The sequence below is a fragment of the Mirounga leonina genome, unplaced genomic scaffold (assembly GCF_011800145.1).
Source record: "Mirounga leonina isolate KUSES-001 unplaced genomic scaffold, KU_Mleo_1.0 Mir_117, whole genome shotgun sequence".
NCBI classification, from domain to species: Eukaryota; Metazoa; Chordata; class Mammalia; order Carnivora; family Phocidae; genus Mirounga; species Mirounga leonina.
In genome coordinates, this window is record NW_023270274.1 from 6,434,955 (window position 1) to 6,452,092 (window position 17,138).

Genomic DNA, 17,138 nt, shown 5'->3' on the forward strand with positions numbered 1-17,138 from the left:
TATATATTGTAATGTATTGATGTTAAAATGATTAGACAGGTATTAAGTTGTTTATGGTTAAATTCCAGATGAACATGAAGGAAGTTCAGGAAAGCAGAGAAGAGGTGGGGGGGACTTAAGTTGTTCGTGACTGAGCTTGTCCCGACTGAGTTCGAAAGCTTTTTGGAGTTTGTGGTGTTGGCTGTTTTACCCTGGAGCGAATCACTTAGCATGTTTTAGCTCTGGTTTCCTTGTCTCTGAAATAATCCAGTTAGGTTAGAATGCACATCAGTGGGGTTCTCAACCAGGGTGATTTTGCTCCCCCCAGTGTGGTTACTAACAACTGAGAGGTGCGTGCGTGCGCATGTCTGTGGGCATGTGTGCATATTTGGGCACCTCATGGGTCGAGGCCAGGGATGCTGCTAAAGATCCTACAAAGCACAGGAGAGCTCCCAGCAAAGAATTAACTGGGCCCAAATGTCAGTAGTGCCAAGGTTGAAACCTTCAACTAGATGTTCTTCACAGTCTTCTACAGTTTTTTTTTTTTTTAAGACTGTTTATTTGAGAGAGAGAGCGAGAGCAGGGGGAGAGGCAGTGGGAAAGGGAGGGAGAGACTCTCAAGCAGACTTGCCCCTCAGCATGGAACCCAGTGCAGGGATCAGTCCCATGACCCTGGGATGATGACCTGAGCTGAAACCAAGAGTCAGATGCCCAACGGACTGAGCCACCCTGGTGCCCTCAAAGTCCTCTACAGTTTTTAAAAAACAAACAAAACAAAACCAGAAACCGCCACCGTACTTAGCTAGCAAGCACATAAACATTGATGACCTGACAACTACTGATTTTATGAAAGAAGGAAGTAGAATTAGTTTTCATTGAGTAACACCTAACTGGAAGTAAGCCTATGTAGGAAAGTATTTTTTATTTAAAAGGAAATATCAAACAGTATAAAACTCTTCACTCAACACTGAGCTTTGCTGAAACAAATGTTAGACTATCCAAGAAGGTGGTCACCTGTCTCCAGCTCTTTCCTGGATAAGTAGGGAAGGGGCAGGGAGGAATAATGATTGTTTGTAGGTTTTTGGACGCTTATTATAAACCTTGTGCTCTCTGTGCGTTATGCTAATCTTTATAGCCAACTGTTCTCATTTTATAAATGAGCCACCTGAGATCAGCGCTCCGTGGAACTCAGCTTCCTGCTGGCCCAGGCTGTGCGCAGGGCCCGCTCCGCTTCGAGGCCACCACTCCTTCAGGCTGACTGGCGCACTGACCGACTCTCTTCAAGATTTCCAGAAATCACTCAAAGATGGATGCTTAGTTCTTTTGACAAACAATAGATTTCAGAAAGTTTCTCAAGAGTGTTTTTTTTAACCATGTTCACTTGGGCTTTGAGTTTCTGCTTTAAGGCTAGTTTAAAAGGGGGAATATTTTATATTCTGATGACGTTCAAGAGTGATTTTAAAGTCCTCTGTCGAGAAGGCTGTTCTTTTTTTTTTTAAAAGATTTTATTTATTTATTTGACAGAGAGAGAAACAGCGATAGAGGGAACACAAGCAGGGGGAATGGGAGAGGGAGAAGCAGGCTTCCTGCGGAGCAGGGAGCCCGATGCGGGGCTCGATCCCAGGACCCTGGGATCATGACCTGAGCCGAAGGCAGACGCTTAACGACTGAGCCACCCAGGCGCCCCAAGAAGGCTGTTCTGATCAGAAATAAAAAGGAAGGACTGCTTCTCGTGCAGGCGTTGGCCACGTGACCGCGGCCAGTCCTGAGAAGGACCTGTGTGTCCCTGTAGGCTAGCCCAGTTCCCCGCCACGTAGCTTTAAACAAGCAAGCGTAGAGGAAGGTGTTGTAAACACATGGGTGTCAGGAAGCTAGCCTGTACAAATTTAGTAACACTTGTGTCTCATCTGCCTTTCTGACCTATATTGTTGAATGTGTGCCACAAACCTCCTTCCTTTACCTGCCCCAGAGTCGTTTCCTAAAATACAGCCTAGTGATATTACTTCTCTGCATAAAAGTCTGCAGCATTTTCTCATTACCCACTTTGACGTTCGTGAACGTGAGTCCCAGAGCCTGGGAGAGATGAGGAAGGCCTGCGTGGGCTGTAGAATTGTAGGGAAATTGGGGTCAAGCACAGGTAAGCAGGTGTCTATTCCTGCAGGACTGGCTGGAGACTTCAGCTTGCCCCTGTGGAGTAGGAGAGGAGCTCTGTCTTAGCCTTCTCCAGATTTATTTGCTTATGATATTGCTGCTGCCTCCCTTCATCGATCCAACATAAGCCTCAGCTCAGTAAACACGGCAGAACACGAGAGGCAGACCGAGCCCCTTGCATCCCCCGGCTCCTGGCTGCCTGTCTAGAGGGCCCTTCTTGGAAATAAGGTGCAGTTTCCCCAGTGTGCCATGTTTTGTGCCTTCTCCCTCTGCACTTGCTCTTCTGTCTGCCTGAAAGGGCGTTTTGCCACTTTATTAGAGGAAACGGAGGCTTGAGGAAGTGAAAAGCTGGTTCTGGAATTTTAGCATCGCACTTCGGGCACCCAGCCTATGTCCTTCCTGAGGCTCCACACAGCAGGCTGACCGTTGCGAGCCCTTGGGCGGGGCGGGGGCTCCTATTTCTGTCGTCTTTCACCCATCTGATAGATCATGCCAAGTTTGAGTTATTATAAGGCCATGAGTCTGAATTATTTTGAAGTCAGAATACTGATCCTGAAGTCTTTATTTCAGAGCAGTGTTGTTTACTTCAAAGAATTCACCTTCTTTGGTGACTTCTAGAGGAAACCCATACCTTTTCCTGTGATGTTGCTGACACCGTTCACAACAGTTTTGGAACTCTTCTCTAGAACTACTTTTAGTAGCACATTCTTTTGAATAATTTTGGTAGAGGAGTGTGAGGATAGGTGAAATTTTTTTAGAACTAGACATCAGAAATCAGTGGGGCATATTCAGGAAGGGATTAGCTGCGGGCGACCACAGTTGGTCTGGAGCGTTGTGAGTGCACACTCATTCTGTCTCTGAGGGCAGTTCCAAGAGGAGGCCCCTGTGGTTTGATCATGAGCGTGTTTAATGTCCTAAGGCAGCTCCTGCCTAGGAAGAGCACTCATTTCATGTATAATTAAAAGAACAACAAAGAATCCACCATTCATGCCTTATACTGCTACATACCTTTCCTGTCTTGAATTCCTTAATTTCTGGGACTTTCCTGCCTGCTTTCCTGATTTGTCACGGCCCCATCTGACCTCTAACTGATCTCCATCTGTCCCCAGTGTCTCTCTGTTCCAGGCTGGCTGACCTCTGCCTGCTTCCCGAGCGTGTATCCGTCTCTCTACACTGCCGTCCAGCCCCACTCCTGGTCTGGATGCACGCCCTCCTGTCCCAGGCCCTTGTTGAAGATGTTAACCTTCTTTACTCTCTTACATTAGTTTTCTGTGGCTGTCGTGACAACTTACCATAAACCGAGTGCCTTAAAATGACAAATTCATTTCTTCCCCTTTGCGGCTATCCCTGAAGCCCCAGCGGCCAAAATGAAGTTTAATCCCTTTGTGACTTCTGACGGGAGCAAGAACCGTGAAAGGCATTTCAGTGTGTTCTCCCACATTTGCAGGAAGATTATGTCTTCCCGTCTTTCCAAAGAGCTGAGACAAGCACAGTGTTGGAGCCATGCCCATCCGAAAGCATGGTGGAGTCCAGGTTGTGCGAGGACGCCCCAAAGGTGGTGCAGATTGGCAGAGTAGTCTAGGTTTACAGGAAGACCTACGGCATCTGCACTGAGTGAGTACATCCGGTGGGAGAGGGCACGTCCATGTGGGCATTCGCCCTAGTGAGGTGGTTATCACTAGACCAAAACTGGACAAGGACCACAAAAAGATCCTGAGATGGAAAGCCGAATCTTGCCAAGTAGGAAAGGCAAAGGGCAAATATAAGGAGGAGACAATTGAGAAGATGCAGGAATAAAGTAATCTTATATAGGACTTTCAATAAAAACTGTTAAAAAGAAATGGACAAATTTGTCTCATGGGTATGGAGACCCCAAGTCTGAGATGGGTCTCGTGGGGCTAAGATGATGGTGTTGGCAGAGCTCCTTCCTGGAGGTCCAGGGGAGAGTGCTTCCTTGCCTTTTCGGGCTGTTAGAGGTCAACTGCATCCTTGATTTGCGGCCTTTCATCTTTGAAGCCAGTCATGGCTGGTAGAGTCTTTCTCACACTCCCATCACTGTGACTCTGTCTTATTCTGTACAGGCTGCGGTAACAAAATACCCAGACTGGGTGGCTTAATCCACAGACATTTGTGTCTCATGGTTCTGGAGGCTGGAAGCCCAAGGCCAAGGTGTCAGCATGGCTGGGTTGTGGTGAAGGTTCTCTCCCTGGCTTGCAGATGGCTGCCTTCTCGCCGTGTCCTCTCATGGTGGAGAGTAGGCTTTTCGGCATCTCTTCTTATAAGAGCACTTCTCCTATCCTGAGAGCCCCACCCTTGTGATCTCATCTAAACCTTATTATCTCCCAGAAGGCCTCCCTCCACATACCGTCACACTGGGGTATAGTGAAGGGGGGTGGAGCACGACACCATTTTGTCCATAGCGGACTCTCTCTCTGCCTCCCTCTTGCCCAGGTAAGGATCCTGTGATCGCACTGGGCCCGACCCCAGTGATCCAGGATAACCTCCCCATCTCACATTCAGGTGATTAATGACTTGAATTTCATGTGCAACCTCAATTCCCATTTGTCAGGTAGCAAAACATCTTTACAGGGTCCAGGCGTCAGGATGTGCACGCCTTTGGGGTGAGAGGCGACATTATTCTGCCTTCCACACCTCACCTCTAAATTCCGAGTTTTGCAGTTGAATCTGTTTTGACTCTTTTTTCTGCCAGAAATGAAAGAGTACCTAATATGCAGGCCCTATTAACTCATTAAATATTGTTCTTTATTATTCTCGAACATGTCTGTTGATCTTTGCTCCTCAATTAGATGGCAAGCCCTTGAGGTCAGTGACTAATTCTTGGAGGCAGTGTAGTTTAGGATAAAGAGCACATAGGTATTAGAACCTGCAAAGCCTGGAATAGAAGTTCGTGTGCCCCTCAGAAAGCCCGTCGCAGGAAAATCATTTAATCTTTCCGAGCTTCCGATTCTTCATACGTGAGGTGGGAATATTAGTATTTTAAAATATTGTTCGTGAAGAGTAACTGAGCTAACAAGACAGGGTGACAGATGTGGCTCAGGGCACGTGGTAAGCATGGCAGCAGCTGACACAGAGGCCGGCAGATCCATTGTCGGTGTCCCCGAATTTTCATTTGTGTGTTGTTGTGTTTCTGCTGCAATTTCTGAGACTGTCCTCTTCGTGTAGGAGAGAAACTTAGCATTTTCAATGTGAGCAGTGTGCTTACGGCCGACTCCTGTACTCTACTGTATGAGGATTTGTAGAGATGGATGCAGGAGGGGGATTTGAGATGCCTTATGGCCACCAGCTGTGTTTTTACAGCCGGTGAGCTAAGGCTGGTTTTTGCCATCTTACCATGTACCTACACAGTCACCTCAATATTGCCTCTTGGCCTGCAAAGCCTGTAATAGTTACTCTCTGGCTTTTTAGGAAAAAGGTTTGCCAACCTCTGCATTAGGGTAGTGGTTCTGAAACTTAAGAGTGCCCCAGAATCCCCTGGAGGTCTTATTAAAACACGGGGTGCTGTGCGGCTCCACCTTTAGAGTTTCTGGTTCAGTAGGTGCAGGATGGAGCCTGAGTATTTACTAATTGACTAAGTTCCCAGGTGATGCTGAAGCTGCTGGTCTTTGAGAATACTACCCCCTCCACACACACACTGTGCACACATGCGCACATGTGACTTTAAACATTTGTGTGAGCCAAAGGGTATCATGTATGTCCCCACAGAAACAAAACAAGTTTTCTTACACAACAGCAAGTGTATTACATTTGCTCCCATTTTTCAAAAAAGATGACGGTCCAGCTAGATATATTTTTTAGAACACCTTGTGTACAGGTTTGCAGAAGCTGTTATTATAATTGTTTGTTGAGAAAGTTTCTATAATAATTTTTCCCACTCATAATCTGCTATCTGACCTCTTAAAAACATCCGGTTTATATTTGTTCCAAAACTTTTATTAGTTTAAAATATCCCAAGCTCGGGGCGCCTGGGTGGCTCAGTTGGTTAAGCGACTGCCTTCAGCTCAGGTCATGATCCCGGAGTCCTGGGATCGAGTCCCGCATCGGGCTCCCTGCGCGGCGGGGAGTCTGCTTCTCCCTCTGACCCTCCTCCCTCTCATGCTCTCTGTCTCTCATTCTCTCTCTCTCAAATAAATAAATAAAATCTTAAAAAAATAAAAAAATAAATAAAATAAAATATCCCAAGCTCTGTCTCAGCCCAAAGGTGTTCTCCCCCTCCCCAGCACTGGGAAGTTGAAACGAACATTTTTTAGCTGTTTGACATATCAGTGGGTGGAAAAATTCATCTTTATCAAGAAGGAAGCAACGGAAAACTTTCATTTTCACTTCTCTAGAATTACTCTATTTTGAAGATTTAGTGTAGCTCTTCTTACTAAGAGAGGGCTCTCTTCTTTACCCTCGACCTGAATGTCCTAGGGTAATTGTCACTTCCTTGAAAGGAGAAGTACAAAGAAAGAAACGCTAATTTTCCCGTAAACCCTTACCATCTTCCCCTTACAGAAGAAAGAAAATGAGAATTTAATAATTTTGTATGTGTATTTCTCCCTTTATTTGCAATGCTAATTAGAATATGGCTGTTAAATTAATACAGAGCTTGAAATTAATATGGAGAGTTTTTTCTATTATAGATATATAATTAGGATAGAGCAGTTTAAAAGAAATCTGTACAGTAGTTTAGGAAGTGATGTTTCATTGTGCATGAAGAAGGTACTCTATCTGGCATGATTTTCTACCTGTTACGTGAGAAAATAACTTAATCATAGTAATCCCCAGTGATTGGCCTCAGTAGGATGAAACTGGTATTCTGCTACTTCGTTGTGGCATTGAAAACCAGGGCATGGAATTTTTAGAAAGCGGTTTGGTGGTTCACATCAAGAGAAATAACAGTCTTTATGTGGGAAGATACACAAAGATGCTTATTGCATTGTCCCAGTGCTTTATCACAGAGAAAACCTTGAAAGCCTTCTATAACTGAATTAGGATATACTACTTGATGGAATTATGGTTATGTAGCAACATGAAGAAAAAGGCTTATGATGACATTTTCAGACTATAAAACTTAGGGTAAAAATATATGTTACCATGTCTGTGATCAAAAGGAATAGGAGATGATGACAAATGATAAAGAAAAGAAAATGCTTCCGTATGGATGTTCATAAACTTGAGATTGGAGGCATAATAACAGTAATGAAAATCTGACACCTGTGAAGTATTTATTGTGGGGCAAGCCCTGTGCTAGATAACTACTTTACATAAATACAATCCTCACAACAACTCTGTGAGTTAGGTACTCTCAGCAGCTCCCTTTACAGATGAGGTCAGTGAGGCAGAGAGTCGTACAGCTAGCATTTGGAGAAGCTGACATTCAGAACCAGACCTGCTTCCCTGTCCCTTCTTTTGACCATGGCACCCCACTTCCTGGTGCATGGTGCGCCTGCTGTGAATGAGGGTCCACAGTGGAGAAAAAGTGAGCAGTAAGGCTGTGGGACCATCCTGGATATCAGCTGGCTGAGCCATAGGGATCCTTTTGAAAAACTCCAGGTGGTTTTGGTTGATCACAACTTCAGTATGAACCAGTACATGAGAAGCTCAAAGGTGAGTCAGGTGACCTTAGGGGAAGTATGTTTAAAAAAAAAAAAGGGTGGTTACCCCATTATTGAATTGTAAGGGCAACATTTTAAGAGGGACCTCAAAATCTTAGAGCTGAAAACCTCATTGTAGGAGGACCCTGGAAGGACCTAGTACTTCTTAGCTTGGGAGGTAGGGAGAGGGCGTATCTGAAGGCATTCTCTAGGACGGGGAAGTGAGGCATGTTATCTGTTCCTCTCTAGAGGGTATTTTCACGGGAGCAAGCTTTGACTCAGATGAGAGAGAAGTGAGCTGGGTGAGCTGGTCATTGGAAGGGTTTCAGCAAAGGCCTGGTGCCTCCTTCTCTACAGAAGTTGTAGGGGGTGGTGGGGTCATGGACTCTCGAGACCCTGAGAGAACTTCCACTTAAAAGTCGTACAAGATGCTTGTGGTCTCTCTTCTGCTGGTTAAGAATAATGTTTGGAGGGGCGCCTGGGTGGCTCAGTCGTTAAGCGGCTGCCTTCGGCTCAGGTCATGATCCCAGGGTCCTGGGATCGAGCCCCGCATCGGGCTCCCTGCTCGCTGGAGGCCTGCTTTCTCCCTCTCCCACTCACCCGCTTATGTTCCTTCTCTCACTGTGTCTCTCTCTGTCAAATAAATAAATAAAATCTTTAAAAAAAAAATAATGATTGGAATTTAGATGGGTAACTTGTGGAATGCTGTCAGCAGTGATCAGCATATTAATCATGGAAGGATAGCTAATCAGAAGGACAGCTAAGACTTATGACTTAAAGTCCCAAGTATTAACATGAATCATACTTAGGGTCGTCATATTTATTCGGTAAGGAATTTAAGCTCATCTAGGCTAGGGCTTTTTTACCTGGTATGTAGGGTCTGTGGACAGGCTTAGGGGGTCTCTGCATCCTGAAAATTGTATGGGAAATTATGTCAAGACGCTTTTTCCTGGAGAGGTAATCAGAAACATTTTTCTGATTTTTATTGGTGTCTGTGATAAAAGATTCAAGAACCACTGATCTAGCTAAACCCCCATGTTTTACATATGTGGATACCATCACAGAGTTGACTCTCTGCCTTACTTACTGTAAAACACTGACTACATTATTCAGGGAGTCTCTGAACCTGTTTGCTCATCTGCAAACTCTCCCAGAGTGAAAGGTTGTGTGTGTGTGTGTGTGTGTGTGTACATATATATACAGGTACATGTGTCTAAAATCTTTCCTGCATGGGGGCGCCTGGGTGGCTCAGTCAGTTAAGCGACTGCCTTCGGCTCAGGTCATGATCCTGGAGTCCCTGGATCGAGTCCCGCATCGGGCTCCCTGCTCGGCGGGGAGCCTGCTTCTCCCTCTGACCCTCCCCTCTCTCATGAGCTCTCTCTCTCTCATTCTGTCTCAAATAAATAAATAAAATCTTTAAAAAAATAAATAAATAAAATAAAATAAAATAAAATAAAATCTTTCCTGCATGAATAGCAGCTGTCACCTGAGGCTTGGAGACCATTGAGTTTTCAGGGCTGCTTGTTCATGGGCGTGAAGGCTCGAGAGGCCTTGGCGCACCACGGGCATGGTCTTTTCTCCTGGTCTGCTGTGCTCTCAGAGAAGTGGGGTAGGGGGAGTCCGGTGGGCATCTGTAAGTAATGGGAGTTGTCTCCTTAGGAACGAGGAGGTGGAAATCAAGGGGGAAAAGGCTGACAGCAATTTGCAGTGACAAAATGCACACTCTGTAATACGGCTGCTCAAGCTGCTTTGCCAACACGGGGCATCTGTGTAATTGGACGTGAGGTTTCTAATAGCTGACAGTGTGCAGTCCGCAGATGTTGATCTACCTCCCTGCTTTCCGTGCAGATAAGGAGAGTCCGGGGTGAGTCAAGCAGCCGGCTGCTCAGCTTTCATCTCCTGGATGGGATTCTGAAGGACGAAACTCCTATAAGTCTGAGAAGCCTTTTCCATCATGTCCCAGAAAATGTACTCTCTTCCTCATTTCAAGCTATAGTTCTCTCTCCTGGAACGTATATGGCGGTGGATTGTTTTTGAGCGTTTATCTTCGTCTTGCTGAATTGTGCATTGGCGGGTACCAAGCTTTATTCGTCTGTGTCCCCTCCAAATTCAGTTTTCTTAAATGCAAGTCTTATCATGTCACTTTACAGCCTTTGGGGGGCCCTCCGTTACCTGGGATGCAGTCCTGGCCCCTGCCGGCTGCTCCCCATCCTCTGGCCACACCTGGTCCCCCCTGAGCTCCCCAGAGTCGTTCTTTCAGGCTGTGCTCTCTGCACCGAACTGACCAGCGTGTGAATCTTTCTCTCTCACTTTGCTTCTTGAGGCAGGGGCTCTGCTTCATGAATCTTTGTGTTCGTTAGTGCTTGCTGCAGAAGAGGCTTTCAACATGATTGGATTTTTACCCTTTAGTAACCAGGAATGTCCTTGACTGAGAGTGGGTATTCGGGAAATACACAATGAGTAAATACAAGTGAATGTTGATAGATTTTCTGTACTCTGAGCCTATAATCTAAAATGACAAAAAGGACAGCATAAAAAATAAACCTGATCTAGTAAATCAGTCTCAGCGCCACCCCCCCCCCACCCCCTGCTCCTTTCCTCCCGAATGTACTTTTGTGAGCGGTGGGAGTTTTATATGGAGGCCATTGGGACTGTGTGGAATTCACACACTTCCAACTGTCAGTTTGTTGTCATTTATTGAGGGCAGGATCAAAGAATATGTGGTGATCTCAGACAAAAGTGTTCATATTTCAGTAGCCAGCCCACACCTTGACCTTAATTAATAACTTCATTGCTAGCTTCCTGTGCTGGACATAACCAGACTAAAAACATCCGTGATCCCCTCCATAAGGACTGGTGGTTTCCATAAGGTCAAAGGAGACGCCCCACGAAAGGGTTAAAGGGAATGAGTTTCATAGAAAAGAGCACAGTATGTTGGAGACATGGCAGGTAATGAAGCTCCGAGAGAGACCATGTTTCTCTTGTCTTGCTTGTCTTGAGCGTGGGCCCAGGGGTTGTAAATAGGAAGGGTGTTCTCATCAAACCCTTTCTGGTTTGTAGGTACCTGTCTCGTCAGAGATGATTCAGGTGGGTACTCAGGTTCCAAAGGCTGCCTCTGTCATGTCAGCTTGTCCGGGAGAGACTTCAGTGGAGCAAGACAGATTATAATGTCCTCAGCAGGCTCGGCCACAGAGAGCCAAAGTGATCTAGCCAGTGTAGCAGACACTTCGGTTTCTTTTACTGTATCGATTCTGCCTGTTGTTTTCTAATTATAAAGACGATATGAGTTTAGTTTAGAAGATTCAGAGAAGCAGTAATACAACGTCATGACTGGAGGCAGGTCCTACTCCCTGGATGACAGGCTGTGGTGCGGGGCAGTGGCCGAGGCCTGGCCGGTGGGAGCTACGGGCCCCCCTGCCGGGCTGGCTGTTTGCACCCCCACGGCGGCTCCCGCGTCTGAAGGATACCCCCAGCAAGAGGATGCAGGGCTGCATAGACAGCTGGGCTGGTACCTGGCATACACCAGCTACCCTGATGGAGTGCTTGCTATTTTTACCACCACTTAGCATTTTGATGGATTTTCCTTTCAGCCTGTTCTCTACATTTTAACTTTTTGTAAAGTTGAGACTAAATATGCAGTTTTATATCCTGACTTTTTTTTTTTTTCCTGAAACATGTCTTCTGTCCTGAGCATATTCCTACTTCATGATTTCAAAAGCCTACAGAATATTCCATTTTGTAGAGACGGTTATCTACCCATTTGCACATTGTTGGCGCTTTATACACTCTCTGTTCTCACTTTTTACAAATTATTTTGCACACACATCTCTGAACACCTGGATTATTTCCTTAGAATGGATTTCTAGAAGTGGGATTATTAGATGGCAAAAATGTTTTAGACTTTTGATTCAGATTACCAGATGGTGAACCGAAAGGTTTTCATCTGGGCTGACTCTGGAAATAAAGCTCTAAAAATGGTTTTCTCCCACGGGATGGAAGATCACAGGGCAGAGATCCTGTCGGAAACAGGATTATCTTTGACTTAAAGCAGTTATCCCCCCGGGAGACTCTGTGCTCCAGCTCAGATGCGAAACCAGGCTATGTGTGGGGTCGCCATCGTGAGGGGAAGCGGTCTTCTCCATGCTCACTTGTGCAGATTATCCTGACATTGAAATTGTGGCACACAGTTGAATATTAATCACCATGCCATCTAGGGAGTGTCTTTGTTTGTTTGTTTTTTTTAAAGATTTTTATTTATTTATTTGAGAGAGAGAGAATGAGAGACAGAGAGCATGAGAGGGAGGAGGGTCAGAGGGAGAAGCAGACTCCCCGCTGAGCAGGGAGCCCGATGCAGGACTCGATCCCGGGACTCCAGGATCATGACCTGAGCCGGAGGCAGTCGCTTAACCAACTGAGCCACCCAGGCGCCCTAGGGAGTGTCTTTGTAAAGCTGCTCCTGCAGAGAACATACGTCTCTTCTTAAATGCACCCTTGGCATGGGGAGGGGGTGTCAGCAGGAGTTTGCCCCAGGTGGACCCCTGAGGGGCCAGTGGTCTGGCCGGGAGCAGGGGCTTGGCCTGTCCTAGTCACGGTCACCTACTGACCCCCATTTCTCTCTGGCTGTGGCCCTGGGTGTTTGGTTACCAGTGCGTGTGCTTGGCTGGAGGCCTGGAACACACTGGTGTTAGCCTGGAGCCGAGTATCGTGGCTGATGAACCACGGGAGAACGTAGCAGGACTGGGCGTCAGGAAACTGGAGATCTTGCCCCAGCTCTGCTGCAAACCTGCTGTGTGAACTTGGGCAAGTCGGCACCCTCTCTGAGCTTTGGTTTCCTGTCTGTAAAGAGAGGATTCTGGACCACGTCCCGTTTCACCTGAAAAGGCCCAGCTGTGGGCGTGACGGCCCTGAGGAGGATGGCACGTGGGGCCTGGGCTACCCTGTGATGGTTTGGAGAGCTGAGAGCTGCGAGCAGGCAGGGGCTTGAAACCCAAGAAAGCATTCGCAGCCTCTGAACACAAGGGGCTCCATGCTGCTCCCTGGGGTTGATTACCTTCCTGTTCCTTCTCTGGAAATTACTACCTGACCTTGCAGCCCCAGTTCAGACATCCCTCCTTGGCGTCTCTGAATCCTCAGCACCTGGCACATAGCAGGCCATCAGTGATGTGGCTTCCTGTCTCTTTCCTGGGCATTGATGCCAGCTACCGTGCCCACTCTTGTCTGTGTCCCGTCCCAGCATGTCCTACCCCTGTCGCAGGGTTGGAGGTGATGAGTGAAATATTTGAGGTGGACATAGAGGTTGGTTGAAGGTGAATTGACTGTGGGACCCCGGCTGTCCTTTGGCAGTGCTGGGTCCCTGCCTTGCTTCCTCTTTGTGCTTGGCCCGCCGAGGAGGAGTAAAGGGCCTGCCTTTTATCCTTTTTGGATCCATCCGTTTTTGCTTGAACTATATGCATTGGGCCTTCTCCTTGATATGAGGGTTTTTTTAAAATAACAGAATCAAGTAAACTAAAAAGCACACAGTAAAACCCAGTCCTTCTAAATTCAGGATGTACATGTGCTTGCTGGCTTCATAGATTTTTCAGCGAGAATCTCTCATTTCATCCCTTTGATTAGATTGGTGGGAAGTGGGACTTTTGGGCTGTGAGGTGTGGGAAATGGAAGGGCTGCAGGGTTAGAATTGAGAAGAAACAGGGTCTTTCTTGTCCTGCCGTGGTCTCAGGGACTTGGGTTCTCATTTCCCTAAGTCCCTCCCACATCAAAGATGTTTGGATCTGGATCATTAATAAGAACCAGAGTTTAAGATACATTTGAACAACGGGGGAGGCAAGAGAGTGAGCTCTTTTTAGAGAAACAGCTTTCAACAATTTTGTAAATAAAAGCTGATAGACCAGTTTGGGTTCTTTCCAGAAATTTTATTCCCAAGCTATTTATCTCAGGTTCCTATTTTAAGTTTGTTTCTGGCAAAAGAAAAATAAAGGCACTCAACTACTTTCTGTTCTCTAGTAGGAAAATCTCAAACTTCGGGCGATCTGGGGCAGTAGGTCAGTCAGTGAATACATATTTATGGAGGGTTTACTCTTCCTACAGTGGGCACTGTGCTGGGTGTTTCAGGAAGTCATGGAGAGATACGGCGCTATGATCTTTATCAAGAAGCTACAAATTTGTTTGCAAGAAGAGAAATTTGTGTTAAAAACCCCAACTAGAGCAGCATGAAGAGGTTTCCACTGATCCAAGCTGGGGACAGTCTGAGCATCAGAAAATAAAGATTGCAGTGGGCCAGAACACTTCAAATATAAATATATGAGATTATGGTGATGATGATGAGCTCAAAACTTCACTGATTATGATTGGGGTATGGGAATCAACACATTGTTTCAAAGATTTGTAAGGGAAAGAATTTTTAAAAACATAAGCTATACCAGGCAATCAGTTGAGAAGCCCAGAAGGAGGGGTGATAGGAAGTTCGTACTTCTTGGTGCTGGAGTGTGAAGCCCTGCTGTTTGTTTCTCCTCTGTGTCAGGCTGGCTGACTGCCGGTGACGAGAAGACAGGTTCCTCTTTGCCACAGGTGACCACGGGCTGGGAGGTAGCCTGCAGAGTGAGCAGAGGGTGGAATTTACCCCTGCCCCACCTCTTACCAACTGTGTGATCTCGGGCAAGTCTGTAATCCCTCTGAATTTCACCGAATTTGTTCAGTAGATAATAGGGATGATAACATTAAGACCTCATAGTGTTACCAAGTTAACTTGAACAAAGGCTTAAAGGCCGCCTAATAGGCATTAACTGAAAGGGAATTCCCCCCCCTCCCGCCCTTTGGGTGTTCACTTAGAGCAGTATGGGCACTATTTCCGGGGCACCATGTGGCTCCCAAGGTGACTTTGGCCTTTGCGTTCCTGTTTCTCCCACCCAGTGGAGTGACCTCAGCCCCAGATGCCTGCTGTGGCTGTCACTACCTTCCAGAGCCACACTGGAGCTGCTACGACTGGACCACCAACTTTGAAACGGTTAGAGAGGAGCGTGTGGTTTGAAAGGAACTCTCCTTCACCATTAACCACATGAGCTAGAGTTCTAACTGGAGTGACCTAGACGGTATGACCGACCCATCTCTGAAATGGAATTTTAAAAATCTAAAACGTGGACCCCTGGTTTGGGCTAGGGAAGCTGTTTTTCTTCGTGAAGAAACATCGGTACAGAGCAGAACAGTGGGCTTTGAGTGAGATGCACTTGGATTTGAAGCCTGGCTCGGCGGCTTGCTGGCCCTGTTGCCCAGGACAACTCATCTGATCTCTCTGAGCCCTGACTTAGTTTCACCATGATGAGAAAGAATTCATAGATCTTATAAAGTTGTTGTGAGGTGTAGGAAAAGCATACGCTGTCTGTGCTCCCTAGAAATGACATCCATGCCGCTGTTCAGTACCATGTGTCCTGCCGGATGTGGCTGAGAGTGGCTGAACTCGTGTCCCCATGCTTTTCTTTGATTCTGACCTTAGCCTTGTGAGTCTGTCTCATGGCGGATTTCTAGCCTTCACATGGCTTAGACATTTGGCCATTTACCCACCGGAGTCACGCACTCCCTGGAAGGCATGGGCCTGGTGGAACCCAGATCTGGGAGCTCTTCCGGCTCTGGTACACGTTCTTCGGGGCCCGTGTGTGCGTTTTTCTGTCTTATTTGCTGAGTGTGGTCTCAGAAACGCATTTAATTTATCCAGAGCTCTCAGGTACTTTTCTGAAATGTCAAAGAAAAAAACAAGGAAAAGGGCTTCAACAGTGAAATTAATTTTCTCTTCTGTTTGTGAGACCCACGTTGGAATCCCCGAAGGTCAGCACTGGAGGTCTAGGGCATAGCACCTCCCTGGTAAGATGGGTGGGCACGGCGTTCATGGATCATAGGAATCTGGCTCAGGGTCAAGGGCTGTCCATCACAAACAAATGTTCCCCTCGTTTCCCCCGGTTACCAGGCCCAGGAATTGGCATTGGCTGACAGCGGTTTTATTTACCCGAGGAAGTATCTGATGGCATTCACATACAAGTTTACGCTGCATGTCTGTCTGCCCTGTTGTGCCTACAAAATAGTTGTGTTACATTTCTCGTTGAAACAAGGAAAACATAGAAATCAGGTGCCTGGCGCACCTGGGTGACTCAGGCTGCTAGGCGTCTGCCTTCAGCTCAGGTCATGATCCTGGGGTCCTGGGTTCGAGTCCCACATCGGGCTCCTTGCTCAGTGGGGAGCCTGCTTCTCCTTCTGCCTGCCACTCCCTTTACTTGTGCTCTCTCTCTCTGACAAATAAATAAATAAAAGCTTAAAAAAAAAAAAAAGAAATCAGGTGTCTGATGCAAACAATAGTTGTTTTATCATGGACTGGCTGGATTCACTTAAAATTTTATGTCCGACCTAAAAATGAGGGGATTATAGTCAACCACATTAACTTACTAGAATTACCTGCCCACCCCCCATCCCGTTTCTGAGTTAGAGATCTGAGGCAGGATGGTGGCTCCTAACAGTCTGATAAGATCCATGTATGATTTTGATGTCCAAAAGGGATTGGGAACCACAGAGCTGGAGACCCAGAATCCAGGATTCCGCATGTTAAAGGTGCTGTTTTAAGGCCTAATCATAGTAAAATGCTGTCAGATGGGTGACAAACATTTGCTTTTTTGTTGTTATTCCGACAACATGTGTGTTGTCTTATATTTCAGGCACAAAGACAAGTAAAACTTAGTCCCTGTCCTCTAAATACTTCTAATATCGAGAAATACATTACCAGACAATTTCAATGTCCATGCTGAGAGCAAGGACAGGAAAGCGCCAAAACCAGATACCAGGGGCACAGGGCAGAGTCATGGAAGGCTTCCTGGAGGAAGGAAACATCTGTGGGATGTATAGGAGTCAGGCGCCTGAGCAGAGGATGCGTCTGAGCCATAGCACAGAGGTGCTCAGTTGACCTTTGTGGCCCCAGCCTATGCTCCGAGGACCCCGGCTCTTGCTGCATGGAGAGGAGAGCTGTGGCAGGTGGCTCCTGGTTAGGGCTGTGAGCCTCACACTAGAGAGGAGCAGGCGTCTCTTGCTGAGTTTCTAGGAGAGGGCTGAGTCCGTTGGCTGGACTGGTGCCTCCTGCCATCATGTGGGCCACGGAGGAGTCCTAGGAGACGTGGGAGGCATCGGGGTACCCTTGGAGCCTCATCTGATGCGCTGGAGACTGGGGGGCTTGTGCGAGGAGGCCCTTTCCGTTCTGGTTGTCGTGCTCCTTCCTTGGGACCCGTTGCCAACGCATCGGGACATTGTCAGGACAGCAAAGTGATTTCTGTTTCTGGTGCAACTTGACTTTTTTCAGATCTGTATCCTGCTAATGTGTTGTTTTATTCACAACTTAGGGAGAAGCTGTTAAGGATGGGGACGGAGAGGTTGCTATAC

The 17,138-nt window shown here is 46.7% G+C and overlaps 1 protein-coding gene and 1 pseudogene across 1 annotated transcript in view; both read left to right on the top strand.

Moving 5' to 3' along the window:
• LOC118007274 (arf-GAP with SH3 domain, ANK repeat and PH domain-containing protein 2-like) overlaps positions 1-17,138 on the top strand; it is a 119,253-nt gene that overhangs the window by 13,415 nt on the left and 88,700 nt on the right.
• LOC118007298 lies at positions 2,723-6,121 on the top strand (annotated as a pseudogene).